Consider the following 15,628-nt stretch of genomic DNA (forward strand, 5'->3'; position numbering starts at 1 on the left):
ATTTTTGTGGGTTATAAGAAACAAGACCAGACGAGCAGACGAACAATTTAATGTCGTCTTCCTCATCCCAATTCCCAATTTTGTTGAAAAAATGCTAAAAATTAAAAATATCACGATCATAAATTAAAGAACTATTTTCTTACAATACACTAATTTCTTCCGGATTCTCATATTCGCATGTTTTCGAATGAAATAATATTCGCTTAATAAACCTTAAACACATAACATAGAATTTCTAAGAAAATTAAATTAGACAGAAAAATTTTGCCTTAACGTTCGAGCATTCACTTTATACGGTATATTAACAAAATATAATAAACTCATGCGTTTAATGGGTATTAACCTTTTATTCAAATCTTCTAAATACCTTACTAAATACTATTAAATACCTTGCAATATATTATTTGATTTATAATTTTCGTGTATGTTTAGTATAGATACACATACATGAAAATTTTTATAAAATTTATTGATGTTATTTCTTGAAGGATAAAATTTCAAGTGTGTATTATTATCATAAGTATACAGATATTCTAAAAACCATATCAAGTATTTTGAGAGAAGAATATTATTGAAATAAGAAAACTTTAAAGGATTATCTGAAATTTTACAAGTTATTTTTTTCAAATCAATATGATTTGAATTAATATTTAAGAACGTATAGAAAACATTACCCTTAAAAGATATTTCATATTTCAAGAACACTATAAGTGAACTTGTTAATTTAAAATTTAAATATTCTATAAACTATAATATGAGATTTTAATTTTAAGTCAAGCACAGCTTTTATTTAGCCACTTTTACATTACATTGAGTTTGATAATTATAAATGAACTAATATTGTTAGTTTAAAGTTTCACAAAATTTATGTATAATAATATTATGTACTTTATATTTGAATTGTGCTTTATATTTTGTATGTGCACTTGTTTCAAAATGGCTTAAAATTGTTTTGCTCATAGTCAGAGAACTTCAAAAGAAAACTCCAAATGAAACAAACTCATATCACTAATGTATTTTGTAGTGAAAATAACAATTTTGAAAATTTTTAATTTATTTATAAAATCTTCGAATTTCAGGACGATAAAATTAAAATGAATGACAAAGGCAATAATTTTCTTTTTGTTTCGCCCTTTTTAGAACAAACAATGATTGCAATGTCTACAGAATAGATACAATATTGAAACATGAAAATGTGTTTTTTATCATTTTTGTTCAAGTTAGCGAAAAAAAAATCATTTAAATTCCCTTTTTTTTATCCGACTCCGCATCTAGGAGAGTAGAGTTGAGGTTACTGATTTTATTGATTTATTTTATTATAAAATTTTATAGCTTTGCTAAATTGATCTTTAAGAATATTTCAGTTAAATTTAAACTGTTTTTCTTGAGTTCTAAATTATTTCTAAAATTTTATATTTAATAGAAATCTTTGGAATTAGCAATGAATTTTTTTATTGAGGCGTTATTTAAAAATAGTTCACAGGAAATAGGATTATTATTTTAAATTTAATTTTGTCGAATTCAATAATTTTAAATTAAAATTAAAATTTTTTCAATTTTTATTCTGAAATTCAAAATTGCAATTTCTTAAAAAAAATTTTGACCTTGTTAATTTTTTATATTTCAACTTTTTATTTAGCGCTCTATTTTACTGTCTGAGTAGAAAAATTGAAGAAAAATTTTTAAAAAATTGGAAAAAGAATCAATATTTTATTTTTGTTCGAAGTATCTGCAAGAGCATTATTTTTCTTCATATTTGTATACTAATTCTTGTTGCTGGTAAGGCCAAGTACACTAAAAACATTTTTCTATAATTTTTCTATTGGGAAAATATTTGTATGGAAAATGACTATTTTCCCCAAATGTGTACTGCCTTTATATTGTGCTTGAATTAAATTTTAAACTAGACATTAATTTTTATAACCCTATCAATTCATAATATTGTATACAATATTCGATGTAATCCTTATACATATAAAAATTTCCTCATATTTTCTTGCAATTTACCATAATATTATAAAGGTGTACAGACGTGAGGGAGTGTGTTAGTTCAAATTTCAAGAAATAATTTTAAATAAAATTGGCAACAAAATTACTTTTAATTTCAATGAAATTAAATTTATGAATTTTAATATTTTTCGTAAATAATAAATTAAAAAACCTTTTATTTAATTAATACAACATTTAGCTACTTAATAATTTAATTCAGACTTTTGTATTCTCAATATTATTCTCTATTCTAATACAAATTTAATATTTTTTAAAAAGGAGATTTTAAAGAGAAAAATTCCTAAAATTATTAAAAATAAAATTACCATCCAATATGTTTGAAATGAATTTTATATAAAATACAACAACAATAAATAAACAAATAAATAAATGGCACAAATGTGTCAACTGAAATATCACTTCGTTATTGTTATACATATGTATTTTATACAGAGTTTTCATTGTATGTATAACACAATGCTGTATAATATGTTAACATACATATATATACATTAATATTTTATACAAGTCAATTCAATTTTAATTTGCATACAAATTTGGAAAAATCCATTAAAAAATTTCGTTTTTATTTGTTTTGTACATGAATTATATATATATATATATATATATATATATACGTATGTATGAATAAAATATATATACATAATGGTATATATATACAGAATTACCAGACCATTCTTCCACTTAAAGCATACACATACATTCACAAATAATAGAATAAAATGAAAATTAAAATGTTCATTTACTTTAATGTATGTGCTTATAATAAATTTTTGAATTGGCATTATATTGACTAAGATCCTTGTTACATTGTTAAGAATATTTTTTTTTATGGTTACAATAAAAAATAATCAAAATTTTTTTGCTTTTAATTTCAAATTAAAAAGATATCAATTTCAATTTAATTCTAATCCATTTCAATTTTATATTTCAATAAACTATTAACGTAATAAACATACATGTACATATACTTACATACATGTATATTCACAGAATATACAGAAAGTATATTCACCATATAGAGTAGCGGTGCAAGTGCAAACAAGAAATTTTTTGAGTGAAAATCATAATTTGAATTTACCAAAACTTATATTTAATTGTGTAGTGTAGCTGTGTTCATACTAGAGATATGGACTGTAATTTAACAGGTTGTGATTTTTTCACAGTGAATTAAAAAGAACAATCATCGATTCTTCGTCGAAAATGAAAAGGAATGTGATTGGAAGAGAATTCCTATGGTAAAGTGGCAGTAAAAAAGCATTTCAGTTTCTTTTCATAAGTATGCAAAATCTTACATTTCCGCCACTGCTGCTATAGAACAGCTGGTAACCTTCCGTTCCATTTACGCAAATTCTCGCACCCACAACCCAGGGCTCCTGAATCAGGACTATGTCTTCCCCTCCCGCTGCGGTCGAAGAAAAATCACAACTGACATTACTTTAGAATGATCTTACTTTCCGCCACTCCAGTACCGGTTCAGCAAGACCATTTCCAAGTCTGTTGTTCCCATTTCATCTAGTAATTGTGCGGTCTTAGTTTGACTTTGTCACAAGTTTTTGTTTGCTCACTTTGCCCCGTTTGAGGTATTTCTGTCATCTTCGGCTTTGGACTGGTGCTGGAAGCAGGAGTAGCGCTCCATCTTTTGCTGGCACTCGCTTTTTGCTATATTCCTCCCGAAACATACGGAAATGGCTTAGTCATATTTCTTTTCGCTTTTGGTAAGTACCGAACTCACGTAGTTGTAAATATTTCTTATTTGACTTCTCCATTCCTTATCCCACTAGTTACGGAGAAATAATGTCCACCTAAGCAGAGATCCGCCATATTATATAAGGCATAATCATACATATAATAAGGCAAGATCATACATAGATATAAGATTGAATAGTCCGCAGAGCTTCAGGTATCCAGTATACTCCGTTCGCGACTTGGCTGCTTGTCTGGACTACGAGCTAAACTGACTATTGGCACGGGTCGTATAACACCTTAATCCGGCCCAGAGGAGTTTGGAATGATGGGATATACTAGAAAAGTTATGACAGGGGCTTAGTATCTGTTTGGTTTGAGAACTCTTCTGGGGAACGTTCAGGAGAATCTTTGACGCTCTCGGCTTAAGCATTTTTGTACCTACATAATATAATTGTATATAATATAATTGTATAATAATAATAATATAATTGTACCCCAAAATTGTTATATGTGAAACCTGTTAAAAGACTTATCAACATTTTCATATCAAAAGCTATATCCTTATTTCGCAATATTAATTCGGTTAAATTATTAAATTTTTTAAGAGTACCTACATGATAATTTATGCTTCATATACTCAAGTTCTCTCCCGTTTTTTGTTATGCAAACAAATAAAAAAAAAATAAAAAAGCTAATAAAATCAAAAAGGGAAACGAAAATCAATCAAAAACTTATAATAGTCTTAAGTATGTGCTCCTACAAGAGAGAAAAAGCGCACAAAATTGTATAAGTACCTTAATAATAAAAAATGAATGTAAAAAAAAAATCATGTTGGATCATTTATGGAAAATAATTTTTTAATGCAGAAGAAACGAAATTTTTATCATATTGATGACATTATTTTAATGCAAACACATTTTACTTAATAAAGGACTGCTTATTCATTTGCAGATTTAAAAAGTTATAACGTGAATCGATTGAAGCTATTAAACAAAGTAAGACGCGCTTCATGACATTTTTAATTATAATTTATGACAACTTCAACCCTAATAAGAGCTGCTAACAGTTTTTGTAAAGATTTTTAATTTCAAATTTTAATAATGCTTTATTATTTGAAAATGTAATAAAGAGTATTACGAGGCTGCAAACATGTGCTTTTCATTTAATTAAGATTTAAGACAAAATAACATTCGTTCTTTTGTCTTAGATTTGTGTTTTGAGATAAATAAGATATTGTTTGTAAAAATTGTAAAATTTCCTTTAGAGCTACTGCTATAGGATTTTCTGCAATCCGGATATGTTAAACTAGCATAGTTCAAAAATATTAATCAATATCCTCCACCGACAACCCTTGTGATTTTCATACAAATTTGGAATGATTTTTTGATTTATACTCCCTGTCCTTGGTAGCCTGATTTGGGGTTGCATACTAAAGATATTTTATGTATAAATCAAAACAGTGACTAGATTTACATTTTTTCCAAAATCAAACTATCAAAATTTCTCACATTCGTTTCTACCCACAAAAATTAAATTACTTTTATGCTGTTAATTATACGCAAGTGAATTAACAAAAAAAAAGTAAATAAACTCTTGGAATTCTTCAAAGGTTTTCAAATTACAATTATGAATTATTTCCCAGAACGACACTTAAAATTACATGTTTTTTTTATTCTAAATTTTATTGCGATAATTTTGTACATTTTTAATATTTTCGCCTCTTTTTGGTTTCACCCTTCTTTTCACAACGTTACGTTTAAGAAGGATACGCAATGTAGGTGTTTGTAATATGTAAATTATGAAGTGTGAATATGAATATAAAAAACAAAATTCTTATATTCTTGTTTTTATTTTTTTGTTTAAATTTTACACTTAATATACCATAAAAAGCCAATTTTCCATTAAGATGAATTTTAGATGAGGTGAAAATCGTATGTATTTCCCAATTTCACCTTTTATGTATTTATTTAAAACACACTTGAAATGCAATAACTTTTTACATATACCTACCTGTACATACCATGTATTAATACTCTGGAATGTTTGTGTATAATAATACTGAAGATGAGGTACCGTTGCAAAATTTTATTACAATGTTGCTATATAATACAAATGTGTATAATGTCTATGTTTGGTACGGCATAGATTAAGTGAGACAATCGGAGAATTGAAGGCGCGGTAATAATGTGAATGAAAATTATTTTATTTTCCCACGAACAACTTTTCATGCCTCGAATAATATCAATGAATGAATGAATGAATGAAACTTTTCCTTTTTTTTGTTTAACTTTGAAAGTGTATAGAAATAAAGGAAAGCAATACAAAAGAAGAAAAGAAAAAAATCAACAGAAAGAAAAAAGGATTCAAGGATTACGTTGTTACCTTTATGTAATAGAATAAAAGTTGAATGAATGAGATTTAAAACTTTTAAATATTTTTTACTATAAAAACTCTCATGTATACGTACAAAATAACATTTATTGTTTAAATGTTTATGGAATTTAATTTTTAAAATGTTAAATTCACTCAAACTTTTTGAAATTATTTGATAGATTCGTTTTGTAAGTCTTTTAAACTTGATCGTATTTTTTTTTTCGTCTAGAGGTGAAAATAATTTTTTTTTTATTAAAAATATTTTATTGAAAGGTTTAATATTGAATGTACGTAAATTAAAATATTTTTTGTGGGTGTAATAGACCAAATTAAATTGAGAGTTGAAAATTAAATTTCCAAAATTGTTTTTTTGGTCAGAAATGCGCAATGCTATAAAGTGGTATTTGTAAATTTTTTTTTTTTCATAAATTTTCATTTTATTATTGGGTCGAATTAAATTTATAAAAAAAATTTCTATAAAATTTTCATAAAAATTTGAATTCAAATTCAAATCAGCGCCAATTCAGTGCATATACTGAACGCCATATTCATTATCCAGAATATCGTATTCAGTTTGACTCAAGTTATCTGAAACCCGGTACTTGATTCAAACTACCTTAAAATATTTGTAAGGTTTGTGTTAATGGTTTGCGTAATTTATAGGCTCATTCTGCACCTCAGTTTTTAATTATTTTTAATCAAAATTTCTCACTTTTTCAACTAGATTTCCACAATTTTAAAATATTGATTAAAATTGTCATTCTCCAAAGTAAAGCAACTTAATGATAACTGAATTCTTCTTTCTTCGAAATATGATAGAAAATTTTTTTGAAATATTTTTTTATTCTCTACTTATAGCGGATGAAAAGGTGAGATATTGAACGAGGTCTTTAATATCCTTTACATTAAACTAAAAAACAAATTTTTTTTCTTAAAAGAAGTGCATGCGATAGATTAAGATCTCTTTATTTTCTTTGCCGGGAATCAAAGCCCTTAGACTCATTTAATCTTTTAAGAATTTGCCATCAGTTTTATGCTAATTTCTCGAATTAATCCATTTAGATGGACTAAGTGTATAGGAAAAAGCTGTAATAATTATAAATGTTTCATCTAATCTAAAGAGAATTAAAATTCTTTTATTCAAATTGTATCAGTAATTGTACTGCCATTGCCAATAATTTCAATTACAAAAATTACACAAAATTTTATAATCCTTACAAGTATTTTCCCACTTATTATTTTCATTGAAAATTAAAGCAACTCATTTTATTAATTAGTATAGACTCTATGATATTTAAGAATTTTTTTCATATATTAAAAATTTTCATTTCTGCATTGAGTAATTATACGAAATGAGTTTTCTTAAATACTTATAAAATTATCAATTGAATTGTAATTTTGAAATTTTATTATTTCTTTACATTTCCGAGAATACAAATAAAATGAAAAAAAAAAATAAATAAATAAATAGAGACTTAATTTAAATTGTGTATTTAATAAATTATTTTTAATTTACTTCCTCTGCAATATATGAATTCCCAATTAATTCACTCTTATTTAAAGGTAAAAGCCATTATTAATTTATTTTATTGAAAGAATTATTAATTTCTCTCATTCGTACGTACGTACATGAGTGTAAATATTTCCGATTATTCAGTGTTATTGCATTTATACATATTTACAAGTCTGCATTATGTAAAATATTTTTAAATATTATTTACATATAGATTTTAATTAAAGTATAAATTGTTCGACTTATAACCATAGTTATCCATTGAATACGCTGAGTTTGTATTTGTCATACATAAACAATATAAATATTGTAATTAAATAAAATATAAAATTAAATTTAAATTAAAAATAATAATAGATTTAAATAATATAAGTAAATACATATTACACTTATGTGGTATATGGAAAACCTCGCTAATTTTGTAAAAAAAGACGGAGTAATATAAACATTTTCAGTAAGAAAATTCAAAATGCCATCGGTCCTTTTGCATTTCAATTGCTAAATTAGCTTATGAGCGATTTTGAATAAGTTTCGTGACCAATGATAATTCTGCAAAATTTTATCATATATATTAAAATCGTAAAATTCTAAATATTATTAATTGTGTGAGTTATTTTACAATATCTTTTGAGAAACAGGAAACTCTTGTGTTAACTAACTCATTAAAAGTATGTCCAGCCTAAATTTGAAATCGTTATTTAAAACACCATGTAAAAATCGGGTCTGATTCAAAATTATTGCATATGTCGGTTTTCGATGACATCGAAATCTGTAAAGTCAAATGCAATATCTTTGGCTGGGGCCTTTTTTGAAACTTATAACTCCTTAAATTCAATTGGGTATTTTAAAGTCAAACATATTACAGTACGGTTATATTTAAATTCAATATACATACATATCCAAATATGTGCATCTACTATAACTGTTTAACTTAAAAAAGTTCAAATCAAACAATTCTTTTAAGTTTTGGTTTAACAAAAGTTACCCGGAAGACTTTTTATTAAACAACTATTTTCATTAATTCTATAACTATGGTTTCACTTTTGTACCCACTTAAATGATTTCCCAAATGAACCCTAATTTAATTAAATAAGAATAATGTAGAAAAAAAAACTTTGAAATAGAACTTTTCATATAAACAAGAATCTTTTTCTGGCCAGAAAGCAATAGAGCTACATTTTATAAAAATATTCTGAAATAGGAGAAAAATATAAAAGCAAAAGAACTTTTATTGCTGAGTTGAATACAAATTAAATCATAGTTTCTTTTCTTTTTGTCATCCTTTCGGATATACGTGAAATATGTCAGCAACTCTTATTACCATAAAAATTATAGGTAAAAGGAATAAAAACCTAAGGATAAAGGAACAAAATGAAAAAATATTAAAAACGAAAAATCAATGATAAAAAATAACAGTGAATGAGAAAGAAAGATATATTAATAATAAGGAGACAAAATATAAAAGTTTTATGAAAATGGCAAAAAAAAAACCTGGAAGGGAGTTCGATTGAAACTATAGAAAATCTTATATACCATACCATAATAAGGGTGGTAGATTTTTAAAAATAATTTTCAGTTTATACATTTTGACATAATTTTGTACAGAAATCAAATTCTTAAAACGAAAAGACATGAACAATCAAAGCCACACTATATTATTAGCTCCTGTACTGCATATCCGTTTTGTCACGGTTAAATTTCAAATATTACTCGAATAGACCGCATTTAAACAGTTCTTTCAACAAAAAATTTGCTATTTTGAACAAGTCAAACAGTTTTGATCAAACAATGTTGTTTACAGAGCTTCCATGAGTATTTTGGGCTAAATTTTTCAAATTTTCATAAATGTATATTCAATATAAAAAATTTTTCATGTCAAAGCAGCCCGAAAATGAATAACTGGTATAAGTAAAGTAAAAAGAGCAAAAGACTGATTCGCCTGTAATTCGCATATCATAAGGGTAATACAAGAATATTTCGTGCCGCTACAAATCGTGAACTGAATCTGAATGCTTGGTTTTGTGTAGCTTTAACGGATATTTAGTGAGTATTCAACTCTTCAAAACGAACCTGGTCGTGAAATTTAAAATAAATAGCTATACTTAATAAAGTATTTGAATAGAAAAGGTTTACAAAATGAAAATTGCAAACTAAGCTTGATATTCAACAAAGAAAAATTCAATAGAATATTTTGTTAAGGGTTCATTCTAAACCTAATTTAGTTACGTAATTAAAAGATTTTTCTCCTAGAACTGGACTCGAACCGCTTTCTAGGCGATCGCTCTACCAACTGAGCTACAGGGGCATGAAAAAATTGTAAATTGTCTTTCATATACTTAGTTTTTTAAATCATTGGTTATTTTAGTGGCAAATTTTATAATTTTATTTTAATGCGCCTCTTATAAATTTTTAAATATATTTTGAGTTTGATAAAATTTCGATAAAAGATTTCTATTCCCTTAAAAACTATATTAAAAAATTTACATTAATAAAGGGAAAATTGAATTTTATCAATATGAAAGTGTTCTGTTTACATTAGGCACTATGTTATTCTCTCTTCGGAAAGGTGTAAAATAAATATGTTAAAAATCATTATTGTTGTATCTAACATAATTAAACACATAATGATATTATGTTTACATAAACAAAATACCTAGGTACACGATACTATGACACCGCAAATTGATGGTTATATTCGTATATGTGTATATATTATAAGTACATAAATAAACCTACATCACACTATTGTTTTACTGTTAAAAATATCGAAATGAATGAGAAATTTCCAAACAAAAATAGAATATCAAAGTATAAAATACCAACCATCCCAATATATCCAGAATTGAAAGTGTAATTAACTAAGCGAGAAAGTTAATTTTAAAATATTTACTCTTTCTTATAAAGTATGCCAATTATGTGTGTACATATATACTTATATAATAAGAATACTATTTAAAAACAAATAATAAAAAGAAAAACATTGAAAAATGTATAGGTAAAACATCTCAAAGGCATTTGAGATCACAAACAGACCTTGAATAATAGAAGTAAAAGTTTTTTTAAAACAATTTCTTTTGAAGTGGTTAACAATTTTTCTCTTCTCTTCTCTCTTGGGTTACTCATTTTATAAAAATTTTATTTTTGATTTAACAATTTAAAATCTTTGAACTTGAAAATTTGAAAAATACTTTTTAATCGAAGAGAATTGAATGTTTGGTTTAAAAACATATACACAATAGTTTAAGACTAATGAGTTTTGAGTAGAAATATTTAATGAAAATGTTTGGTTTAAAATTAACCGAAAAAAATGTGTATCTGACCAGTATTATCTACTATCTTACGTAAGATTAGCATTTTGGACCCTATAACTAGAAAGATGTAATTTTGGTTCTAATTTCTTAAAAATTCTGTTAATATGTTCCATAGATGTTGTAGAAAATGTAAAATTGACTTATTGTTAAAGTTAGTTTTCTGAGCCATGATTTCTCGAAAAATCTAAATTAACTTCCTTTACTTGGGCAAAAATATGAATTTGGCTCTTAATATAAGTTCAGAAAATATAAAATTTGTTCGTAATAAAACTTCAATTCCACAGACCTTACAATATTAAATACTCCAAAAGTAGATCCATCCATCTGTTACATGGCCGCTGTTCACCTAGATATAAGTTTTGATCAAAGCCGATTCAGTTGAAATAGAAATATATACAAATGCAGAGACAGGCAGATTGGTATGCTGGAAAAACTGACAGATATATTAATATTTCTCCAAAAATAGTTAATTTATGTTTCCTTCTCACGGAGATATTCGTATTGAGAACATGATATGTGAAATTTGGTTCCAAAAGCAATACCTCTCTTATTATTTTTAATGCGTTCAGTAATTAGAATCAATGGTTTTCATTCAGGTATTTAATTTTACAATAGGACAACGTTCCTAAATATTTCTATCATTTAAGAGGAATAAGAAAAATGCAGCTTTCGGAAAATTTTAATTATACAATTTAAATTTTTTTTTTTCATTCAAATTAAATTCATTTCAAGTATATGAAAAATTTTAAAAATAATGAAGAAGAGAGAAAAAATAATTTAATTTCGTCCTTTAAATGAAAATTGCAATATAATTTTTATAATAATTTTTAATTTTCTTTTCCTTTTTTTTCCAACTTTAATTTGAAAAAATTTAAATTTCATATTCTATTGAAGTATTTTTTTTTTAATAATTGTTTTCATTACATTCCATTTCTATTTTTATTTTCTTTCATTTTCTTACCTTGAAGCTATTCTTATAATGTGACAGCCAAATTAAATCATTAAAGATTTGATTATCTTCTAAAAAAAAGGACTTTTTTTTTCTCTTGCTAGGTAAAAAGGAAGGCAAGGACAAAAAGAAAAATTTTAAAAGTTTTTCTTTTAGGCATTGGCGAGAGGTTCGCTCTTTTGTCTGGATTTGCTTTTTTTTTGTGTTTCATTACATGAAACGAAGGTGACGAGAAAAAGATAAATGATGATGACAAAATGAAGATAACTGACGGAAAACTGTAATTGAAAACGATTCCTATAAGTATAATATGTATATATTAAAGGCTCTTGGAAACTAGAATATGGCAGAGCATTTAATGATTAAAAATTAATAATGATAAAATGGTCATCAAAAGTGGCACCATCAAAATATTGCATGAAAAAGTAAAGTTCTTAAATTTAATTTGAATCATTATTCGTACTTATACTTTTTAGTAAATTACACTTACTGTGTCTTATATTAAGTTTAAAAATCAGCACTCATACATCACATAAAATAATATTATGTTAATCATTGTAGTCAGCTTAATAATAATGTAAGGAAAAAAAAATAAAATTTAAAATTCAGTTAATAACAATAATTTGATGGAAGTTAAGATAATTGTCTAAATTTGAAACTAAATTTTTTTAAAATTTAAAATACAACGAGAATAAGCAAAACTGTTCACATCAACCTTGTAATACCCGTACGAAATATAGATTTTAAGAGTTGTGTTATAATTGCCTTACTGTTGCACACGATTTTTTTTTATATCTTATTTCAGATATATGTATATGTCAGTATCCACATAAATTGATACCATCTCAAAGGTTTTGTTTGAAAATAATGGCCATATTACCATATCATATATGCAAAATTTTAGCACTCTAAATTCAGCATAGTTCTATCATATAAGACCAAATAACATTCGAGAGTGTAGGCAACTACCACGAATCAAAAAATTTTCTAATAGTTTAATCAAATGTAATAGCCCCCATAAAATACTTTTTTGAGCGAATTTTCTATATTAAAGTTTCAATTATTTCTGTGCTAATGCCAAATATCAACAACTTTTACTGAATATAGTGCTCCTTAAGTAGTTCTTAGGATAAGATCAAATAATTATTATTGAAGTTGTATTCTCGCTACCACAAAGAATTAAGAAATTTCAATAATTGCCATAAAAGCCCCGGTAATACATTTTCTTATACGAAATTTCAATATTATAGCTTTAATCACTTTTTGGATTTAGCCAACTTACCGGGCAGCTAGCCGAATCATTACCTCGATTACATTCAATTTAAAGTGAGTTCCAGTATTTATTATTATAAATCATTTGTGAAAATTTGGTGAGCTTTATCTCAATTAATTTTTGAGCTATCGCTGGAACGGATGTACGGATTAAGAACTCTACGCTAATGAAAAACACACATCTATGTTTATATCTCAAACCGTTATTTCTTAGCGTTACAAATGGTAAGGCAAATTTATAGCTCCCTTCGAAAATAAGTTCATACAGTTACAAAATGATGTTGTAATACGCAATCTTGAATTCTTAACCGAATTCGCACGGAATTTAAATTGAAAACTCAAACTTTAAAATCAAAATTGAGCATATTATGATTAAAGATTTTTGGTACATTTTGTTAATATTAGTCTATAGAATTAGTACCAAGCAGTACTCTTCCAAGGCTATCGCGTCGAAATTGGTAAAAATATGGCTAATTGTTATAAAAATTTTCAAAAATTTAATACAAAATGAAAGCTTAAATTTAGTAAGACTTTCATGAAAATGATTTTCGAGATAAATTTTTTTGTAAATCCTCTTTAGTAAATTTCATCGTTTTTTTTTACATATGGATACATACGTATGTATACATAACGTATAACACTATGTACTTAGTAATTTTAATTCTAAAACAAAAAAAATAGTTGTCGTAAAACGTTTTAGTGTAAAAATGTACAGAAAGTTTAAAGAAAAGACAAACAAATAAAAAATAATAAAGTGAACATTTAATTAGTTACAGCATTTAGTAAACAGATACGAGTATTAAAGTAAATAGCAAAATGTAAAGATCATAAGGACAGCAAGCACATCACTCAAATGACGGTTACAATAATAAAAAGTCATGAAAAAATATTTACTTTTAATTTTTTCTTATTTCTTAAAATCATTTTCCTTTTCTCTTTCTCTCTCTCTCTCTTTTCATGGCGGTTTTCTTTTTTGAAAAAGTTTATGATTACTTAAGTACAACATATACTAAAGAGCACAAGTGCTTTTAAAATATTATTACAAGTTTGCATCCTTTTTCATTATACCCGTACGAACATATGTTCGAAGACTATATTAAATTTGCCTTACCGTTTGTAACGCTAAGAATAATAATAGCCTGAGATACTCATATAGACTCAAATGTATGTTTTTTATCAGCGTCGAATTCTGAGTAGATTTAGCTTTGTCTGTCTGTCTATCCGTTCCAACGATAATTCAAAAACTGATTGAGCTAAGTTTACCAAATTTTCACAAACGATTTATTATAGAAAATGCCAGAACCCTATTTTAATGGAATATGATCGGGGTACTGGTTCGGGTACCTGCCATACAACTTCAAAATTTATGTGGATATTTCTCAGAAACTGTAAAAGCTGTGGTATTGAAATTTCCTACAAACAAATATATTAGTAGGCCAAATGTGCTTGATAAATTTCGTTGAAATTGCTTGGTTCTTTCTGGTGGCTGCCATAGAACTTCAATAGTAGTTTGGTCATATCTTAGAAATTTTGCATAAATTGAATATTGTAATACGGCAACTTAAGTCATAGCCTGTCCTATAGTCAGCTATGACATATATATTCGCACATAGGATAAGAAATTCGTACGGGTATCACAGAGTTGACACGGTCAACTCTATTTTTTCTCGTTTTTGTCTTAAGTTTGGCTTTGTTTCATAAAAACGAAAATAATATCCTGTGAAATAATTGTTTTGTGGTTCTGTAATCGCCTTTTTAAAAAATTGTAAACTGTTAGACTAATCAAAGTCATTCTGACCCGGCTTTTAAACTGAGTATCATTTCAAAACTTTTAAACAAGTTTTAAATTATTTTTTTTTTTTTTTTATTTAATAAATGATATTGCAACTAAGAAAATAATTCCTATCTAGCAAATTTTCTGGCTTAATATGGGGGTTATGGGTGTATCATTCACTGATGAGTTCCCTGTACATTATATTTGTCTAGCCGATGAGTTCAAGCGGTCTGACCCTTTTTAGTCGTCTATGTATTTGATCAACATCTAAAAGTTGCAGCATCTCGGGATTATCATGCTGGAGTAATCTTGATTGATGATTGAGTGCATACTTCTTTATTTCATCTTTGACTGTCGGCACGTTTAGATCTCGATGTAGAGTATCATTACTTACGTACCATGGTGCATTTACAATGATTCGGAGGACCTTGTTTTGGAAAGTTTGGATAATTTTCAAATTGGATTCTTTGGTACAGCCCCACAGCTGTATACAGCAAGTCCAAACAGGCTTAAGAACCTGATTGTAGAGTAGTAGTTTGTTCTATGTATTAAGCTCAGAATGTCTTCCAAGAAGCCAATACATGTTTCTAAATTTGATGTTCAGCTCATTTTTCTTTTTTTTAACATGCTCTTTCCACTTTAATTTAGCATCCAGTGTCATACCTAGGTATTTGGCTTCTTTGGCGTACGGAATTGTTACCCCATTAAGTAAGACACCCATTGGATCGCCCCTTCTG

Source organism: Condylostylus longicornis, unplaced genomic scaffold (assembly GCF_029603195.1).
Source record: "Condylostylus longicornis isolate FDR11 unplaced genomic scaffold, ASM2960319v2 ptg000104l, whole genome shotgun sequence".
Lineage (NCBI taxonomy): Eukaryota > Metazoa > Arthropoda > Insecta > Diptera > Dolichopodidae > Condylostylus > Condylostylus longicornis.